Source organism: Papio anubis, chromosome 2, assembly GCF_008728515.1.
Source record: "Papio anubis isolate 15944 chromosome 2, Panubis1.0, whole genome shotgun sequence".
NCBI classification, from domain to species: domain Eukaryota; kingdom Metazoa; phylum Chordata; class Mammalia; order Primates; family Cercopithecidae; genus Papio; species Papio anubis.
In genome coordinates, this window is record NC_044977.1 from 186588292 (window position 1) to 186600921 (window position 12630).

Consider the following 12630-nt stretch of genomic DNA (forward strand, 5'->3'; position numbering starts at 1 on the left):
TCATACTTCACGATTTATTAAGCTTTATCATAAACATGATCTATTGTGATCCTTATGTCATCCTATGAGGTAATCCTTATTTTATTGATAAGGATTCCAGGGTTCAGAGGGGTTAAGTACATTATCCAAGGCCATGCAGTTAAAAAGTAATCAACAGCTAACTAGAACACAGGTTGGCTGTGTCCTAGAGAAGTGTTCTTCCTACTACCCAGAAGTTGCCTTGTATTTATATGTGTTTATTGCATAACAAAATTGGACTATACACTGTGGACACAAACTTAGATTCCCAGTTAAAAAAAGAGTGGTAAGAAAAAAATCTAAACAAAACAGGACAGAAATTTCTCAGGTCTCTAAGACAGGTGTAGATATCTACTGAGAGTTTTTAGAAAAAGAATAGTTTATTTTTAGGTAAAGGCAAGATAAGAGAGACTCTGGAGAAGCTGCAGAAGGGACCCGAGTCTTGAATTAGGCTGTGGGAAAGTTAAGACTTATTTCCTTTCAGTGATAGACAATTTGGTCTCAAGTGGAGTTTTAAAAAACATGTATATCTTGTGGATTGAGGATTGATTTGGGAATTATGACTTGGGCTCCCCCTTCTGCAATTAGAGTTTTCACTATGGCAGTATTTTCACTGGGACTTTCATAGGTGTATTGCATAAAAAGAGGTTCATGGTCAAATTGTTGTGGAACATTCTCCTCTCATGCGCGTCCGTGTGAAGAGACCACCAAACAGGCTTTGTGTGAGCAGCATGGCTGTTTATTCCACCTGGGTGCAGATAGGCTGAGTCCGAAAAGAGAGTCAGCGAAGGGAGATAAGGGTGGGGCCGTTTTATAGGATTTGGGTAGGTAAAGGAAAATTACTGTCAAAGGGGGGTTCTCTGGCGGGCAGGAGCGGGGGTCACAAGGTGCTCAGTGGGGGAGCTTTTTGAGCCAGGATGAGCCAGGAAAAGGAATTTCACAAGATAATATCATCGCTTAAGGCAAGGACCAGCCATTTTTACTTCTTTTGTGGTGGAATGTCATCGGTTAAGGTGAGGCAGGGCATCTGCACTTCCTTTGTGATTCTTCAGTTACTTCAGGCCATCTGGGCGTATACGTGCAAGTCACAGGGGATGCGATGGCTTGGCTTGGGCTCAGAGGCCTGACATCTCCTTAGGGTTCTTGTCACACGACCAGGAAAGATTAGGCTCACAGACACGTAGAAGGGTGAGAAAAATGGGATTTATTTGGCAAAAAGGAAAAAAAGGGAAACAGGGACTCTCAACAAAGCAAGAGTCCTGTTGGGAGGCTTCTTGCCTCACAGATTGAATCCCTGGTTACCACCCAGGAACAGGAGGAACCAGGCTCCTCCCTCTTGCAAACCGTGTGAACCTCTGTAGCTCCACTGTGCACAGGCTGGTCGGAGGTTCTCCAGGGATCCCTTTATACTTGACTGTCTCATTCTCCCTGAAAGAAGTACATCTAGCTGCCATTAGAATAAGGATAAGGATGAAGACCAATCTTAACTGCTTCCTGCTGACAGGGGGTGCTGTTTTGGGAAAATGACAGCCAGAGCTCCCTCAGAGGCCTATGTAAGCGTCCCTGGCAGAAGGGCTCATCATCCAAGGCTCCGGTTGCAAGAGTGTTTGGAGTTTGATGGCCTGAATGTGAGAAGAGACAGACTGGTTATTAGAAAACATGTATTAAAATGAAACAAGTGGGGGGTGAGGACAGCTCAAAAATCCCAAGGCCTTTTACCAGTTTGCACAGGCAGAGAGAGGCCAAAAGCCTGATTGGTAAAACAACTTTTACCCTTTTACCGGCCTGTCAGGCTTCTGGGTTGCCTTCTCCTGAGCCCAACACTAAGCCAACCGGTTTAAGGTTTGGGAAATTAACTTTTCCCAGTTTGGAGGCTGCATCCAAGGGGAGTGTTTTGTAGAATGCAGACACAATTACCTATCAGCGAAGAGAGGACAGAGGAGGAGAAAGGAAAAAAGAAGATGTTTTCTTCAAAGGAGTTCCAGGGGTTCAGGATGCATTTGAAAGGGGTACAGAGTGAAGATGGATGGCTACTCATCTAAAAAGAGGGGAGCAGGCATCCCTGGTCCCCTTCTCTTCCTAGCAAATACCTGGGGTGCGTGAGGGAGAGAAGGAAGAGTGTCCTCTTTCCCTCTTCCATCCTTGCATCTCTGAGTCCTGGCAGCCTTGGCACGTGCTACCCAAGGGTGCCAAAGCAGGCACCCATGAAACAGGGAGGCCTTAGAGAATAGGAATGATCTTCTCTCACCTATGCCTCTATTCCCCCTACTGTCGGTAGCCTTGGAGTTCTCTAGACCTCATTTGTGCCATAGATACTTGCATGACCTTTATGCATGAAAGGTAAGGCTTACTTGTTGAAATTAGGGTTACTTGAGTCTTGGCTTAATCGGCAGGAATTAGCCATTCTCACCTCAACTGCGCCTTTTAACCTCTGTTATCATTGGCCTCTGGATCCCTTAGATCCAGTTGTCTTTCCTAGGGCTTTGACCCGAAGGTTGAAATTGAGTTTGGGACAATAATGTGTCTCATGGGGAATTGCATGGACTCCTTCACATAAGGCAAATGATGACGTAAAGCTGTGGCATTGAGTCCTCCTCCAAGAAGGCAGAGAAGATGATGTCTTGTGACATTTCCAGATAACTGGTGGTTATAGTTATGCTTGCTAAGATTTGGGTGCATGGTGCTTGGCTTTGGTTAGCTCCCTTGGTCTTACTTTCCCAAAAAGGAAACCTCCGGGTGATGGGTATACTATTTATTCCCATCACCTGGCAGGATTTGCAGCATTATTGCTCAGAACTAGAATATCGATCCAGATTTCTACATTACCCATCCTGTTTGCTCTTTCTGAGCTGCAGCCGGAGATTGCTGGTTGGTTCACAGGAACAAGCAGGATTAGTCTAAAATGTAGGCAAAAACTTAAAAACAACTAATGAGTTTAGCATTTAATGACAAAGGTATGATAAGTTTTGAAACATAATTTCTCTTCAGTCCTTATTTTTGCTTAAAAAAAAAAAACAACGTGGTAGGACTGATTTGTTTACAAAACAGACTTTAGTCTTATGCTTGGCCTGATTATTTGCATAAAGTATAGCAAGAATAACTATTTCTACATACACCTTTTTGATTGGCTTTGGTGGAACTCTGTTCCACAAGGAATCTCGGATCAGACTTTTTAAAGCTGAGCCTAGCCATGGGTTTGTATCTTCAAATACCTGTGAGTTGGGTGATCCTCTCCTGTTAAGGTCCCAAGATGAACATGGAGCTCCTGGGCTTGTTAGAAAGCGACATTTGCTTCTGACCACAGGTCAGGAACCCTATACAAGGACTGCGTAGACAAGGGTATGAAGCCAGTTTTTTCTCCAGGGGCTTTCATTGGCTTTGCAAGTCGAGCTTGACTCCTTAAAGTGGAGCATACCCTTCAGTCAAACCCTTGGTAAAACAAACAGTTTCTGCAATTGTGTCCTGTTGCAAAATAAAAATGGATGCTTATTTTACTGATGCAAACAAGTATATTGCCGTAAATTAAAAATACTCACAGATAACTTCCAAATTCTAGAGGAACCAGAGAGAGAAACAAATAGGCTCCAAATTTTCTTCACAGGAAGATACCTTATTCAATTATTAAAGGCTGTAAATAGTTCAAAGTAAGTTTCCTTGACTCTGAAAAACAAAACAAGGATCAGCAATATTCCAAGTAAAAATTTAAAATATTGTTTCAGTTTTCTCAGTTCAATCTGTTTAGTTCTTGTTTTGCTTGATATTTGTGAACACTTCAGCTCTTTATGAGTCCTGTACATTTTTCTTTTATTCCATTGTTACAATCTGCAAAGTTATCATAAACCTGTATTTGAGAGCCCCTGTCAAAGTTTTATAGCTCATTGTAAACAATCTTTGGAAAAGGATTAAAACAATTCAACAATTGACTGTGAATAACAAAATGTCCAGGGTAGTTACAGTTAGAAACACAATTGACAAAGTTTGATTATCTCTGTGGTTTACAATAACTTAACATAACAAGCTTGTTATGATTGATAGCATATACTCAGACATTAGAATTTTAGAAATCCCATACAATTTTGGAACATATATTAGCATTATTCACCAAAATAATTCCTAAAGAAGATTGAACATCATTTTGGCAAGCCAAAGTACCTAAACATGTTAAATAATCCTTTTACCTTTCTTTTCTGGACACTCCAGTGACCCTTTGAAGTATCCAAAAAGCCAGGTGTCAGGAAAGACAATTTTGTAACTAAAGTTTGACTTTAGGAAGCCTGATAAATATGTTAGAGGTTTAAAACATTTGATGTTCTGAAATAGAATTCCAGATTATGATAAATTATTTTATAAAAATGATGACTCAGAAATTTAACAAGAAAAAAAACCTTGTATAGCCCTTTACAAATTTTGCTAAAGAACAAATTAGTGCCTTAAGAGTACCTTGTTGTGCTTTTATTTCAATCCTCAATTTACAGAAAAACCATATAATAATTGTTTGAATTTAGTCAACATGTTCACACAGGGAATTTTTGCAAGATTAATTTTTACACTCCTTCTACTTCTTGTTTGAACTTTTAGCTTTATCTTACCTAATTTAAAATAATTCTTTAATCCCAGGCAAGAATTGACATTTCTCTAAAGATTAAAGTCATGTGAACTGAAAGGTACCACAGCTTTTGTCTTCCCTTTTAAAAACATTTGCTCCAAGTACTTATCTTCCTTTAGGACAATTCATTAGAGCTCTTTTTATAGACATCACAAACAAAACATGTATATGACTACACAGACATGCAGAAGAAAACCCATTCCCCACAAGCTCCTTCATTTGGCAATCTCATATTTGGATTATTAGCCTCTGGGTGCTTTTAATTTTGGGGATTCCATGAGAAAAACAGAGGTCTCTCCCCTCTCATGCAGGTGTTAAAAGTGGTGAGGCAAAATGGAGAAAAATAATTTAGTTGACTTAGAAAAAAACAAAACACTTTTTCCAGAAAAACAAGGTCCAAGAAAAGGAAAACATAAAGATCTTTTAAATATAACTATAACTTGGATATCCACTTTTAATTAAGCTGACCGCTCCTTAAGAAAATCCTTTTAACTCCCTTATTACTCGACAAGTGGCCAATATTTCTGGCTTTCAGATTTTACTAAAGGCTCAGAGAAAGGAAAATTGAGTGCAGTTTGTGGAGGGGAAGGGAATCAACAAATAACAAAAGCTCATACAGATATCAAACCCAAAAGGACTCATTTCCTAAGCCAGGATTGAATCTGGGCCATGGCTAATCTAAACAAAGCCTTGCCATGGGGTTACATGCCACGGCCCCAGGGACATAAAATAAGATAGAGGCCTGCAACAAAATATTTTACAGACCGTACAGAAAGACTGTAAAGCACACCATGTTGGCTACAGCTTAAGACCAACCTCACAAATCCTTTCTCATAATTAAAACTTTACAGAGAATATAAACATTGATCCTTATCATTCCTAGCCTAGTTAAATGTCTTCTTAAAGGGAAAAAACCAACAAAAAATTAATAAATAAACAACAACCATGCTTAAAAGTCAACTCCTGACCTGATGGAGAAAAGGAAAGAAAAAAAAAATTAAATGCCTGAGGAAGAACCTCTTATTCTTATGCAAATGTGTCCCTCCACCGGGGAGAGAAACTTAATTGCTGTCCAATGGGATTGAACCCCTTGGCCAGGGAGGGGAGGATACCTTGGATGCCTGGCATTCCCCAGCCCCAGGTGGGAAGGGAGGGGGAAAGGGGGAGCTATTGTTTGCCTGTCCATCTGGAAGAAAGAAGGAAAAGGCCATGGAAAGGCTAGGTTGTACTGAGGCCATCTTTCCTAACCCCTGGTAGTGACAGTTGTGGGGGCACAGTTTCCCCTGCCCTCAGGAGTCTGAGGATGAAAAGGTTTAGAAATGAGAGGGAAAGAGATTTCTTGGTTTGCATCTCACTAACCCTTTCTCAAACCCATGTTCTGGACACCAAAGATGTTATAGGACTTTCTCCTTCAGGTTCTTGTCACACAACCAGGAAAGATTAGGCTCACAGACATACAGAAGGGTAAGAAAAATGGAATTTATTGGGCGAAAAGAAAAAAAAAGGAAACGGACTCTCAGCAAAGTGCGAGTCCTGCTAGCAGGCTTCCCACCTCACAGATTGAATCCCTGGTTACCACCCAGGAACAGGAGAGACCAGGCTCCTCCTGCCTGCGAATGGTGCAAACTTTCATGACTCTACCCCGTTCAACCAGTGTATAGACCAGTCGAAGGTTCTCCTGGGGGCCCTTTATATTTGGCTGTCTCAAAATGGTTAATGTTGTGTTAAGCCAAGCTGACCACAGTATTTACTTGGCAGATTACCCCAAGCATTTAAAATGCCAGTGTGTATTGTGAATCTCCAAGAGATATGTGATACGTGACTTTTCAAACTTATTTTTTGGCCACGTGGTCCTTTTGCAGATTGCTCAGCACAGGACATGATAATTTTCATTTCAGATTTTGGAGGAATTGTATCCTACTTGGCCATTTGCCGCCTTGTTGTTTTGTGTGTGTGTGTGTGTGTGTGTGTGTGTGTGTGTATGTGTGTCTACCTTTGCTCCCTACCTGTGAGATCCTTGATTAAATGAACAAATGAACAGTGTTTTTATTTCTGTATATTGCACAACTTCTATTAAAGTGTATAAAATAGGGGCTCAATAAATACATTGATTTGAATGAAATTTGAGGCTGTAGATTCAGAAGCTAGGGAATTACAGGTTTTATAGAGAAATCCATGAAAACTCAGCCACAGTTTTGTTACTTCTGGCCTTTCTAACAGCTTGTAGAAAATGCCTTTCTCTCGAGAGTCTCACAGACAGGATCGTGATCTTCAGACCATCCTTTTGAATTAGAGAGGTTATTAGTGGCAATGTCGTTAAGTGAAATTTAAGGGGAGAAAACCTCAGATGGCTAGGAAACTTTTCTGTGCTGGGAAAAGTAATTAATTTCCTAACCTGGAGGTGACTGGATCTTAGTCCACAGGTGATATGTCTGTTTTGTGCCTGTGGTGGTGATAATTTCACCTAATTCCCTATTTGAACTTCAAATGGCGTCACATTGCCCAAGTGATGTGCTCCTTCCTCCCTCCTCTCTGCTTCCTTCTCTACTCCCTACTCTCACATGCTTTGAAATGCCTCTGCTGTGGCAGTGTTCTCTGTGCTGTGTCAGGGGAGGGTTGGATGATAAGAGAAACTTACATAATCTCAATTTTACAGAAGAAGTTACAGTACAGTTGAAAGAGCATTTTTTTTTTTCCTGATCCATAATCCCAAACATGTTTTTATAGCCAAAAGATTCGTTTCACGATCAGGCATTGCATTTAGCTCTTTTGCTTTGCTTCCTTCAGCCTGCAATAGTCTTTCCATTTTCATTAACTTCCTACCTTGATACTTTTGAAATTTACACACCAGTTGTTTTGTAGAATATTCCTCTTTTGGATTTGTCTAATGTTTTTTCCTTGTTATAATTAAAAGTATGTGGTTTGAATACCTCCAAATTGCAAGCTTCCTGAGGAAGGGTACAGTTTCTCTCCTTCCTCCTCCAGACTGTCCAGAGCTTGATACATATTTGCTGAGTGAATTAAAAGTAGTGTCCGATGGTCTCATCGTAAATTACTCCTCCTTTCAGCCTTGAAGTTCCCTGTCACATCTGTGTTGGATTTAATCTGCTTTCTTGGTTTAAAATTATATATAGATAGAGCCCTATCTATCTATCTATCTATCTATCTGTCTGTCTGTCTGTCTGTCTGTCTGTCTGTCTATCTATCTATCTGTCTGTCTGTCTATCTATCTTCTGTTAGTTCTGTATCTTTCTGTAACCTCTTCCTGTTTTCTTAAATATGCTTTAACCAACGAAAAAGTTTTTCCACATTTTTTACAGAAGCACAGCATATTGACAGTACATAAATATTGTATTCAACTTTTTCATTTTGTTTACATAGGCATCGTCATGTAGTCATCACCTAAGAACTAGAACATTAGCTGGCCCTAGAAGCCTCACTCTTGCCCCTCCCTTTAGTATCTCAAAGGTAATTCATTTTCTGATTTAAATTAAGCAATTTATAAAATATTTCCTTATCAACTTCTAAGTTCTCTACCCCTTCAGTTTCTTCCAAATTTAAACAAAACCAAGCAAAAACTTTAGCTTATTTCATAATAAACACCAACTGTTATAATATGTAGCATTTTATATATATGTTTTTACCTGTCACATCCTTTGATCCTCTCCATCTGCCCTATGAGATAGTCAGGACAGGGATTTTTACTGCTATTTTAAAAATGAGGATATGGGGCCTAGAGAAGGGAAACCTCCTGAGCCACGATTTTTCCAATTTCCAATTTCCAATTTCATCATAGAGCCTATCACAATAATCTTGGCTTTTCTGTAATTTGTCAAGGCCAGACTTGACAACTAAAACTACCTTCTTTGAAATATTTTGAAAATAGAGCACTAAACTTGGATCTAGTGCACACAAAGTGTAGGACATGGCAAGTTTTGTTCAATACTCCATGGTCAACTTGAACCACATAATTTGGGCTCTTTTTTTTGTAAATAATATTAATGGTAGCTCACATTGTCTGCTATTCCATAGTTCCTCAATTATTTCACATCTGTTATCTCCCTTAATAATAGTTGATGATAAACAGCATTTGCTGAGAGCAGTTTATGTTCCTGGACAGTGCTAAGCACTTTACAGCAATTATTAAGACTTTCCTCTCAACCAATGGTGAGGTAGTTGTATTAGTTTCTATCATTCCCCAGCCTCAGTGTCCCTAAGTAGAGAATTACTTAATCATCAATTGTCCTCTGGAAAGAGGGTATAATGGAACAATTCCTTACCTTGTTTAGAAGGATCCATGAACCCCTAGCACATCAGTCTTGAATTAACCGTCAAGACAGTGAGCTGGTTACAAATCTTCCTAAGAGGTCAGTGTGAATATTCCTCACCTCTTCTCTCAGGCTCTCCAATATCACACAGTCGAACAAACTAGGAACTTCAAGTTCAGTGCTCTTTTTAAATTGCTCTTTCACCTTCCTCTCACTGAAAACCCAGTTCTAGTTCTCCCTTGTGAGGGACAGGACTTCATGATGATATTTCTTCCCTCACTCCACGGAGCATGTTGCTATTCGAAATATTAAAGCACAAAAGGGAATCAATCTGCTCACATTCTATTCCAAGGTTCTAAAGATGGCAGGTGGTATATTATGTATATATGTCCTCTCAGAGTGCTGAGCACTTTGAAGCTGTTTCCTAAAAAGGGAGAAGGCAATATCTAAGAGGAGTGTGCTAATGGTTTCTGATGAACTTTGACTCTGCTGTTATATCAGTAAAGGTTAGCAGTACTGGCTTGGTAAGCTGAAAGTTGGGGCATTTCATTGATCTCTCCATGTGCCTCCACTGCTAGGCATTTCTGGAATATTCAGTGCTTAATGACAAGACTGCGTTATTTTCAAAGTAAATGTTGAAAATAGAAACCATATTTAGGTTAAAACACCTTTCTTTAAACTGTCGAAAAGGCTTTATAAATCAGTTGTTGAGTTTTTAAAAAGAAGAATCATACCACTTAAAATGTATTTCTAATTAATGCACTGTAACATTAACTTTTTTGGGAGTACAGCTCTGTGAATATTAACTCGTGTATCCAATCAAGTAACCACTGTGACAAACAGGATACAAAACTGTTCTGTTTCCCCAAACAACTCTCATGTGCCCTGCTTTTGCAGTCATACTCTCTCCCATTATCCCTAACCCCTTGATCTGTTCTCAGTCACTCCAGTTCTGTCTTTTTGAGAGTGTTATTTAAATGAAATCATACAATAGGCATCCTATTAAGGTTGGTTTATTTAATTCAGCACAATGCCTTTGAGATTCATCCAAGTTATTATATCAACATATATAATGCTCACTGCTTAGTATTGCTGAGTATTATTCTATTTCTTTGGATGCCACAGAATTTGTTGATCCATTCACTGTAGAATGACAATTGAATTGTTTCCAGCTTTAGACAATTAATAATAGGGCTTCTAAAACATGCAGGTATAGCTTTTTGTATGAAAGTAAGTTTTCATTTCCCTTGGACAAGTATCTAAGAGTGAGATCACTGAGTGATATGGCAAGTTTATGTTCAACTTTGTTAAGAAACTGTTAAGCTGTTTTCCAGAGAGGGTGTATGGACATTTCATATTCCACCAGTATGAGAGTTCCAATTGCTTTGCATCCCCTTCATCACTTGGTATTGTCAGGATTTATTTTTTAATTTTAGTCATTCCGAAAGGTGTATTGTAGTATCTCCCTGTGGTTTTAATTTGCGTTTCCCTGATGGCTAATGACTTTGAATGACTCTTCATGTGTTTATTTGACTTTTACATATCCGTTTTGGTAAAGTGTTTCTTTATGCCTTCAACGTTTTAAAATTGAGTTGTTTCTTGTATGATTCCTCCAACTTTAGTCTTCTTTTTCAAAACTTTTCTCAATGTCTTAGGGCTTTCTATTTTCATATAAATATCAGAATCAGGTTCTCTGTAACTAGAAAAAAATCTTTCTGGGATTTTGATTGGAATTACTAAATCTGTAGGCCATCTTGGAGAAAATTGACTTCTCTATGTTGAGTTTCTCAGTTCATGAATATGGTATGTCTCTTCTATTATTTTCTAGTACCATTTTAACAAATTGCCAACAACTGAGTTGCTTAAAAAACACCCCTTTATTGTTGCACAGTTTTTGTGGGTCAGAAGGCCAAGAACAACGTGGCTTCGCTGGTTCTCTGCTTAGGGTTTCATAAGGCTAAAATGATGGTGTCAGCAATATTGTGTTCCTTTCTGGTGACTCTCGAGAGGAATATATTACTGGACTGTTCAGGTCATCTGTTTTATCTTAGCTGAGCTATAGTCGTTTGTGGTTTTTGAGATATTAGTCCATTTTATCTAAGTTGTGGAAGGTATGAACCTAGAGTTTGTAATATAGCTGTATGACTGTTTTAATGTCCCCGTGATCACTAGTCATGCCCCATCATTGATTTCTACTTTTAGTGATAGTACCTTTTTTCCTTACTTAATGTATCACCTGGCTTGAGGTGTATGTTTTATTGTTCTTTTCAAAGAACTAACTTTTGGTTTCTTTATTTTTGTATATGTATATATTTCCTGTTTTAAAATTATTTGATTTCTACTCTATAAAATTGCCTTTATTATGCTTGTTTCATTTATTCTTCTTTCTCTAGTTTCTTAAAGTGGAAGATTAGATTATGAGCTTACCATCTTTCTTCTTTTCTAAGATAAGCCTTTAATGCTACAAATTACCCTCTAATCACTACATTAGCTACATCCCACACACTTAGTATGTTTTATTTTTATTTTTGTCAAGTTAGAAGTATTTTCTAATTTCCCTTACAACTTTCTTTTTGACCCATATATACTTTATTTTAACACATATATTTTAATTGTGAAATGTCTGGAGATTTTCCTATTATCTTTCTGTTATTGATTTCTAGTTTAATTCTATGGGGAGAGAACATACTTTGAATTCTTTTAAATTTGTTAAAATTTGATTTATGATACATGATATAGTGTATCTTGGTGAATGTCCTATTGAAAAGAATGCATTATTTTTTACTTTTAGAAGTCTCAAACAGTTGTTCCATGTAATATGCTCATGTTTTATAACTGCATTCATTGGGAAAGACAAGAGGAAGAATATTTGCTTCATTTTACCCCAAATCAGAGCCTTTCATGTCACTTTGCTAAAATTTTCATTTACTGATAAATATTGTATTTGAAATGTTCTGCACAAGGATCCTATTTTCAAAAAAATCCCTATAAACTCCACAAAAGATTATGAAAATAACTCTTATGTCTTAATAAATGCTATCCCTTTTCTGTAGAATGGAATAATTAATAGCTTTTCCTGTTTTCTTCAAAGGCTTGTTTATTATATCTTAGGTAAGCACAGAATGCAAGACCTACTCAGACTCTTTGCAGTAACTTAGAGAAAATAGAAGGAAAGATCTGAATGGAAGTAGGGCAGGATCGGGACTCAAGGAAGTGATTTGACTACAGAGTTGAGCTTTTATGGGGATGGCCTTCTGGGCTGTTTTCTTTGGCATGAATGTCCACGTTTTCAAAACTGTGAATGTTCATAGTTTTCAGTGGGCAGGTCATAGAAAAGGGTGTCAGTCAACCATGGCAGGGATGAAGCAGGTTTAGGAGTTTCATGGTTATAGGAGGTTTATCTAGCTGACTGCAAGCCTTTACAGGGACGCAAGGTAGGCTCCTGGAAGAAGGTGCTGACGAGCACCAGGTTGAAGGCCTGAGTGGGTGTTTTCTGAGTATAGAGCTAGATATGGGATCAGGAAACTGAGGGACAAATCCAGTCCTGTGACCTGGTGAAATGCTGCTGTGCGGAAGGCAGGCAGAACAAATGGTGATTCAGGGCAAATCCCACCCTTGGGGCAGCAAACCTGGTTTCAGCCTGTCACCTGCTGGCTAGATGAGAGAATCTAGTGGTCAGATTGGGGCGATAAGGAGATGCTAATGATGACCAAGTCTAGAGAATGCAGACAATACAAA

The 12630-nt window shown here is 38.7% G+C and overlaps 1 protein-coding gene across 7 annotated transcripts in view; it reads left to right on the forward strand.

Annotated features, from left to right (window-relative positions):
- Positions 1-12630, forward strand: part of IL1RAP (interleukin 1 receptor accessory protein) — a 147597-nt gene that overhangs the window by 34052 nt on the left and 100915 nt on the right. Inside the window, exon 1 of one of the 7 annotated variants that reach the window (XM_031663871.1) lies at positions 7806-8092. The exons of 5 other annotated variants lie outside the window; for them this stretch is intronic. The gene's annotated coding sequence lies outside the window, so the exon portion shown is untranslated. Of the gene's footprint in view, positions 1-7805; positions 8093-12630 lie in introns of those variants that run through there. One more of the 7 variants, XM_031663877.1, reaches the window with a different exon arrangement.